Raw genomic sequence first — 7,934 nt, forward strand, 5'->3', positions numbered from 1 at the left:
TATTTCACACATTTGCAACTTATTTTATAAACTTCACAAAATGATCCTTTTAGGTGTTTTCTTGAAAACCATTTCACAAAAGTTGTTTATTTAACAACCATGATTCATTTTCTTCTATAAAAATTCAGCAAACGACATGAATACTCTCATGGTAAAACCCTATACTTTCAACCATTTGCAAAATAGTCCCCTCATTAGCTAGATAAGCTATAAGGGTTCCAAAAACACAAAAAACAATAAAAATGACTATCAAAATCACTTACTTGCAAGGGAAAGAAGTTGCTAAAATTTCAAGCTTCCAAACCTTTATTTTTACTAATATTTTCGGTGGAGAAGAGGAATATGAAAAGGTGATATTTTTTTCTTTATTTTATTTCATTTCTAGTCAAAATTGTCACCAAAACCTTACCCAACCTTTGACAATCTCATTTTCTTGTCTCTATGGCCGACCATCACTCTCTTAAGGTCCTATTTGCAATTAAGGATCTCTAATTTAAGGTTCTCTTGCTATATGACACTTTTAATTAGTAGAACACAAATTTTTCCTTTTATGCAATTTAGTCCTTTTTCGAAATTAAACAAGCAATCACTAAAATTAGTCCGCCAAAATTTTCATGCACTCATATAATCATGCTTTAACACATAAAATAATATTAAAAATAATTTCTCCGACCTCGGATTAGTGGTTCCGAAACCACTATTTCTACTAGCCTTAAAATTATGCTATTACATCAGGGAATGATTTATTGATCAAAAGTGAAAAGAGTTTCTGGAGTTAAAATAAGGCTGAATGTCTATAACTGAGTATGAGAGAGAGTTTGTAAGACTTAGTAAGTATGCTCGAGAATGTTTTTCCACCGAGGTAATTACGTGTAAAAGATTTGAAGATGGCTTGAACAAAGATATCAGATATCTAGTCAGGATTCTAGAGTTGAAAGAATCTGTGGTGCTAGTTGATCGAGCTTGTAAAGCCAAAGAACTTGGAAAGAAAAGAAAAAAGCTAATTTTGAGGCTAAAGGTTCGAGAAACCCTATCAATCTTTGTCAAAAAAATCACGAGATTCATATAGTCATTCGAATGATTTAGTGGGATATTCAAATAGAGATCGTGGGAAGCAATACTCGAGTCCTAAAGCTCAAGCTACATCAGTATCGAGTGTCGATAGTGTGAGAAACAATAAACCCGAGTGTCAACAATGTGGACGATGACATTTTAGAGATTGTTTGATGAACACTAAAGCTTGTTTCAAATGTGGTTCACTAGATCACTTTATTTGAGATTGCACTGAGTCAACCAAGAAAGATAAATTTCAGAATGCAAAGCCGAGCAACACTGCTACTAGAGAGAGGCCACCTAGAAATACGGGAAATGTGACTACTAGCAAAGGAATGACAAATGACTCCACTGTGAGATCCGAGGCTAGATCACCTGCCAAAGCTTATGCTATTCGCACTCGCGAAGATGCATCATCACCAGATGTTATGATCGGTACATTTTCTCTTTATGACACTAATGTTATTGCCTTGATAGATCTTGGATCGACTTATTCATATATCTGTATGGATTTAGTGTCTAGTAAGAGTTTTCCTGTTGAGTCTACCGAATTTTTTATTAAAGTATCGAACCACTTAGGTAAATATGTCCTAGTTGATAAAGTTTGCAAGCACTGTCCTTTAATGACTCGGGGTTACTGTTTTCTAGAAAATTTGATGTTATTACCGTTTGATGAATTCAATGTAATTTTGGAAATGGATTGGTTGACGCTATATGATGCTGTTGTGAATTGTAGACGAAAGACTATTGAATTGAAAAGTCAGAATAGTGAAATCCTTCGAATTGAATCAGATGAGTCGAATAGATTACCTATTGTGATATCATCAATGATAGCTTAAATATATGTGAGAAAAGGTTGTGATGCTTATCTGGCATATGTACTGGATACAAAAGTATTTGAATCAAAGATTGAATCAGTGCCAATAGTCTGTGAATATCCGGATGTGTTTCCAAACGAGTTACCTGGGCTGCTACTGATCAAAGAGGTTGAGTTTGCTATTGAATTAGTACTAGGAACATCATCGATATCGATAGCTCCGTACAGAATGGCTCTAACAGAATTGAAAGAATTAAAAGCTTAGTTGCAAGAATTAACAGATAAAGGTTTTTGCACAGCCTAGTTTTTATGCACCAGTGTTGTTTGTAAAGAAGAAAGACGAATCGATGAGACTGTGTATAGATTATCGTTAGCTCAATAAGGTTACGACTAAGAATAAGTATCCTTTGCCGATAATTGATGATTTGTTTGATTAGTTGAAATGAGCAACAGTGTTTTCGAAGATTGATTTGAGATTTGGCTATTATCAGTTGCGAGCCAAAGATTTAGATGTGCCGAAGACTACTTTCAGAATAAGGTACGGGCATTATGAATTTCTTGTTATACCTTTTGAATTAACTAATGCTCCTGCAGTTTTTATGGATTTGATGAATCAGATCTTTAGACTGTATTTAGACAGATTTGTTGTTGTATTTATTAACGACATTCTGATTTACTCCCGAGATGAATCTGAGCATGCTGAACATTTGAGAATTGCGCTACAAACATAGAGAGACAAGCAACTATTCGCTAAATTTAGCAAATGTAAGTTTTGGCTCCGAAAGGTTGGATTTTTGGGACATATTGTTTCAGCAGAAGGTATCAGAGTTGATCCGAGTAAAATTCTATAGTTGTTGACTGGAAATCACCAAGAAATGTGTCCAAAGTCCGAAGCTTTCTGGGATTAGCTGGCTACTATCGACGTTTTGTTAAAAGATTCTCGATGATTGCTACATCGATGACTAGATTGCTACAGAAAGATGTGAAATTCGAGTGGTCTGAGAAATGTCAACAGAGTTTTGAATAGTTGAAAACATTGTTAACTGAGGCATCAATTTTGGTTCAACCTGAGTCAGGTAAAGAGTTTGTGATTTTTAGCGACGTATCATTGAACAGTTTGGGTTGTGTTTTGATGCAAGAAGGAAAAGTGATAGGTTATGCTTCTAGGTAGTTGAAACTGTATGAAAAGAATTATCCGATGCACGATTTAGAATTGGCCACTATTGTTTTCGCATTGAAAATTTAACGACATCATTTATACCGTGAAAAGTGTCATATTTTTACCGATCACAAGAGCTTGAAGTATATAATACTTATAAAAATTTAAATTTGCGTCAATAAAGAAGGCTCGAGTTGTTGAAAGATTTTAAGTTAGTGATTGATTATTGATAACCGTAATTTATACATATTTTTATCCCATGCTTAGCACATTTATGGATGATTTCTCCTTAGATTTGGTGAATTCGATGCTCCTAATTCTTTAATTTCATGTTTTATACTTAGGTGAACATAGGAGGGTGAAAAGAGCGAGAAACGGGCCAAAAACGAAGAAAACAGGTAACGTGGGAAATTAGTACAACCTGAAATTCCTTACACGGGTAGACTACATGCCCGTGTTAATTTGACAGAATCAACACACGACTTACTTGGGTAGACCACACGCCCGTGCCTAATTAACAGCCTTGAGCACGGTCTTGAAGAAATCGCAAATGGGTGTGTCCCTGTCGAGCCCAAGTTTAGTCCTATTCAGAAAAGGCTACTTTTGAGGGCTTTTAGGCATTCTAAAGCCTATTTAAACACCTGAGGAGGCAATTAGAACGAACACACAGAGGGTAGGAGGCAAGGAATTACTCAAGGAAAACCGATTGATCCATCTTAGAAGCTGTATTCATCGTCAAGAATGAAGATCTTCCTTTAATTTCCTTCAGGAGTTTTGGGTTTTCTTTATGTTTTGTTATCTTTATTCTTTTGAGATGTTTTCTTTCACAATTATGAACTAAACCCCATAAATACCTAAGGGGAATGAAACCTAAGACGGATCTTGTTATTATTATCTGAGTTGTATGATAAATATTTGACTTGTTCTTAATTATGTGTTCTTAATTCTTGTTTTAATATTCCATTATATTGATTCAAGTTAATGCGCTTATTCAGAGGAGAAAAAGTCCCTGTCTAAGAGTAAATTTGTTGTAATTAAGCGGAGTTGATTGCACACCTAGAGATAGGGTGACAAGATTTTGCCGGATTAGGGTGAAACCTAATAAAGGAGTCTATAGATCGAGTTAATGCAACACTAGGGTGTTAATTAGAAAGAGATTTCAATTAATCAACCTAAGGTTAGACGTTATTAGTCTCGAGAGAGATAATAATATAACTTAGGGATTTCTGCGGATCAAGTCAAATGAATAAATCTTCTGATTCAGAGTCAAATAACAAGTGAAGTCTAGGTGGATTTCTCATTGGGTATTGTCTTAATCAATCGAGTTTTCCCAAAAGCTTTTCCCCAATTTTCTCTCTGTACACCCTTAGTTTAGTTAATTAGTTTAGATAAACAAATCCCTTAGTTTTTAGGCTAGATAATAAAAAGAAAGTAATTACTAGTACTCTTGGTTCCTTTGGGTTCGACAATCCGGTCTTGCTAAAGCTATACTACTATTCGATTGGTATTGATAAACCGTAATTTATACATATTTTTCTCCCATGTTTAATGCATTTTATAGATGATTTTCTATTAGAATTGGTGAATTCGATGCTCCTAATGCTTTAATTTCATGTTTTACACTTAGGAGACCATAGGAGAGCGAAAAGAACGAGAAACGGGCCAAAGTATGAAATCAACACGGCCTAGACCTCTTCACACGGGCAGACCACATGGCCGTGTCAATCTGGAAGAATTGGAGCACGACTCACACGGGTATAGCACAAACCCGTGCCATTCTAACAGGCTCGAACACGGCCTGAAGTAATCGCACACGGGTGTGTCCCTGCCGAGCCCAAGTTAAGTCCAATTTGAAAAGGGGCACTTTTGAGGGCTTCTAGGCATTCCAAAGCCTATAAATACACCCTAGAGGAGGAAGAAAAGGGAAAACGGAGAAGGGGGTAAGGAATTACCCCAAGGAAGCTGATTGATCCATCTTAGAAGCTGGGTTCATCATCAAGACTGAAGATCTCTCCTCAATTTCCTTTCAAGAGTTTTGGGTTTTCTTTATGTTTTGTATTCTTTATTCTTCAGAGATGTTTTCTTATTTAGTTATGAACTAAATCCCTTAAATACCTAAGGGGAATGAAACCTAAGACGAATCTTGTTATTATTTTCTGAATCGTATGATAAATATTTGACTTGTTCTTACTTATGTGTTCTTAATTCTTGTTTTGATATCCCATGATACTGATTCAAGACATGCTCTTATTTAGAGGAGGAATAGACCCTGTCTAAGAGTATTTTTGTCATAATTAAGCGGAGTTGATTGCGCGCCTAAAAATAGGGTGACAAGATTTTGTCGGATTAGGGTGAAACCTAAGAAGGGGATCCATAGATCGAATTAATGCAACCCTAGAGTGTGTTAATTAGAGAAAAGTCTCGGTTATTCAATCTAGGGATTAGATGTTATTAGTCTTGAATAGGGATAATAACATGACTTAGGGATCCCTACAGAATAAGTTGAATGAATAAATCGTCCGGTTTGGAGCCAGAATAACAAGTAAAGTCTAGGTGGATTTTTTCTTAGGTATTGTATTAAGTCAATCGATTTTTCTCAAAAGTAATTCCCCAATTCTTTTCTCTGTGCGTTCTTAGTTTAGATAATCAGTTAATTAAAACAAAACCCCATTATTCTTAGGCTAGATAATAAAAAGACAATCATTACTAATACTTTTAGTTCCTTTGGGTTCGACAATCCGGTCTTGCTAAAACTATACTACTGTTCGATAGGTACACTTGCCTACATCGCGATAATATTTAGTTCAAGAACGAGTAATTATAAATATTTAAAACCTATCACAAAACCTCGCGATCAAGTTTTTGGTACCGCGCCGGGAAACTAAAATATTAGGAACGCTAAATTTTTATTACGTTAGCCATTTATTTTTCTTGCAATTTAATTTAATTTTATTATTTTTATTACTAATTAATTTATTTTTTTCTTTCTCTTAGCAGGTTTTTATAGTTTATGACTAGAAGAAACCTGTTGGGACTATTACTTTTTGATGAAGAAATCAATCGCACAGTTCGTAGAAACCAAAGAGAAATAAGACGCGGCTTAAGATACACAGAGAACGAGCAAGAAGATGATACTCAACCCCCAACCGAAGAGATGGCTGAAAAACAAGGCAATCAGCTACCTCCTGCAATTGCTGTTAATCAAAATCCTGCTCCACGTACTATGTATGATTATGCTAAACCTTCTTTAACAGGAACTGACTCTACCATAGTTAGATCAGCTGTAGCTGCAAATACTTTTGGACTGAAACCTAACACAATTCAAATGATACAGCAGTTTGATTAGTTTGATGGTTTGCAGGATGAAGATCCCAACGCTCACTTAGGAAACTTTCTAGAATTTTGCGATACATTTAAAATCAATGGCATTTCTGGTGATGTCATTCATCTTCGGTTATTTCCTTTTTCACTGAGAAACAAAGCTAAACAGTGGTTGAACTCGTTACCACGAGGGTCTATCACTACTTGGGAACAAATGACTGAAAAATTCTTACTAAAATATTTTCTGCCAGCTAAAACGGCTAAATTACGTAATGATATCTCTTCTTTTGTACAGATGGATTTAGAAACACTTTACGATGCATGGGAGAGATACAAGGACTTACTGAGAATGTGCCCTCACCATGGGTTACCGCTTTGGCTTCAAGTACAAACATTCCACAATGGTCTGAATCCCTCGACTCGGCAAATGGTTGACACAGCTGTCGGCAGAACCATCAACAACAAAACACCTGAAGAGGCTTATGAATTCATTGAAGAAATGTCACTGAATAACTATCAGTGGCAAGTCATGAGGACTAAGCCAACAAAAACAACCGGCATTTATAACGTCAACTCAGTTACTATGCTATCAAATCAGGTAGAACTTCTCAACAAAAAGATTGATGGTTTACTTGGTTCTACGCAGGTACATCTAGTAATGAGGTGTGACTCAAGTGGAAGAGGTGTGCATATAGAATATCAATCTTTTAGTCCTACAACCAAAGAGGAACAAGTCAACTATATGGGTAACAATAACTTTAGATCTCAAAATAACCCATACAGTAATACTTATAATGCAGGTTGGAGGAACCACCTAAATTTCTCCTAGGGTGGTCAAGGGAATCAAAAGCCACAAAATCCTTAGGGTTTTCAACAGCCACCTTATCAACAAGAGAAGAAACCGAACCTTAAGGAGATGCTCTCTAAATTCATCTCGATGTTAGAAACCCGTTTCTAAAATACCGAGACAACACTTAAAAATCAACAAGTATCGATTCAAGGACTCGAAACTCAAATAGGCCAACTATCCAAACTAATCTCCGAATGACCACAAGGTAGCTTACCAAGCAATACTGAACCTAACACAAGGGAACACCTCATCGCAATTAGTACTCAAGATAAGGAAGGATTCATTGTGCCTGAACCAGAATTGATGCAAGAAACTATGGTGAGGAAAGGTAAAAGTGAGGTAAGTCATAACAAAACGGTGAATAAAGAATATAAACCTCGTGTCCCATATCCTAACATGACAAGGGAAGACTGCTCAGACAAACAATTCGGTAAATTTCTTAACCTTTTAAAAAAATTACATATTAACTTACCATTTATTGAAGCTCTGTCGCAGATGTCGAATGCAATGAAATTTTTAAAAGAGCTTTTAGTAAATAAGCGGAAGTTGGACGAAGCGTCGCATGTGGAGCTAAACGTAGTTTGCTCAGCTATTCTACAGAATAAGCTACCCCACAAATTGAAAGATCCAGGGAGTTTTACAATTCCTTGCTTAATTGGTAGTTTAGATATAAATCATGCATTAGCTGATTTAGGGGCTAGTATTAATGTCATGCCTTACAAAATGTTTAAGGA

General features: G+C 35.8%; 1 non-coding gene across 1 annotated transcript; it reads right to left on the reverse strand.

The window, feature by feature from the left end:
* Positions 1-6,612: 6,612 nt before the first annotated feature.
* Positions 6,613-6,719, reverse strand: LOC121210435 (small nucleolar RNA R71). The gene has a single exon (XR_005905552.1). It is a non-coding gene; the product is annotated as a small nucleolar RNA R71 (small nucleolar RNA).
* Between the last annotated feature and the right edge of the window lie 1,215 nt (positions 6,720-7,934).

Source organism: Gossypium hirsutum, chromosome A11, assembly GCF_007990345.1.
Source record: "Gossypium hirsutum isolate 1008001.06 chromosome A11, Gossypium_hirsutum_v2.1, whole genome shotgun sequence".
In the NCBI taxonomy this organism is placed as follows: domain Eukaryota; kingdom Viridiplantae; phylum Streptophyta; class Magnoliopsida; order Malvales; family Malvaceae; genus Gossypium; species Gossypium hirsutum.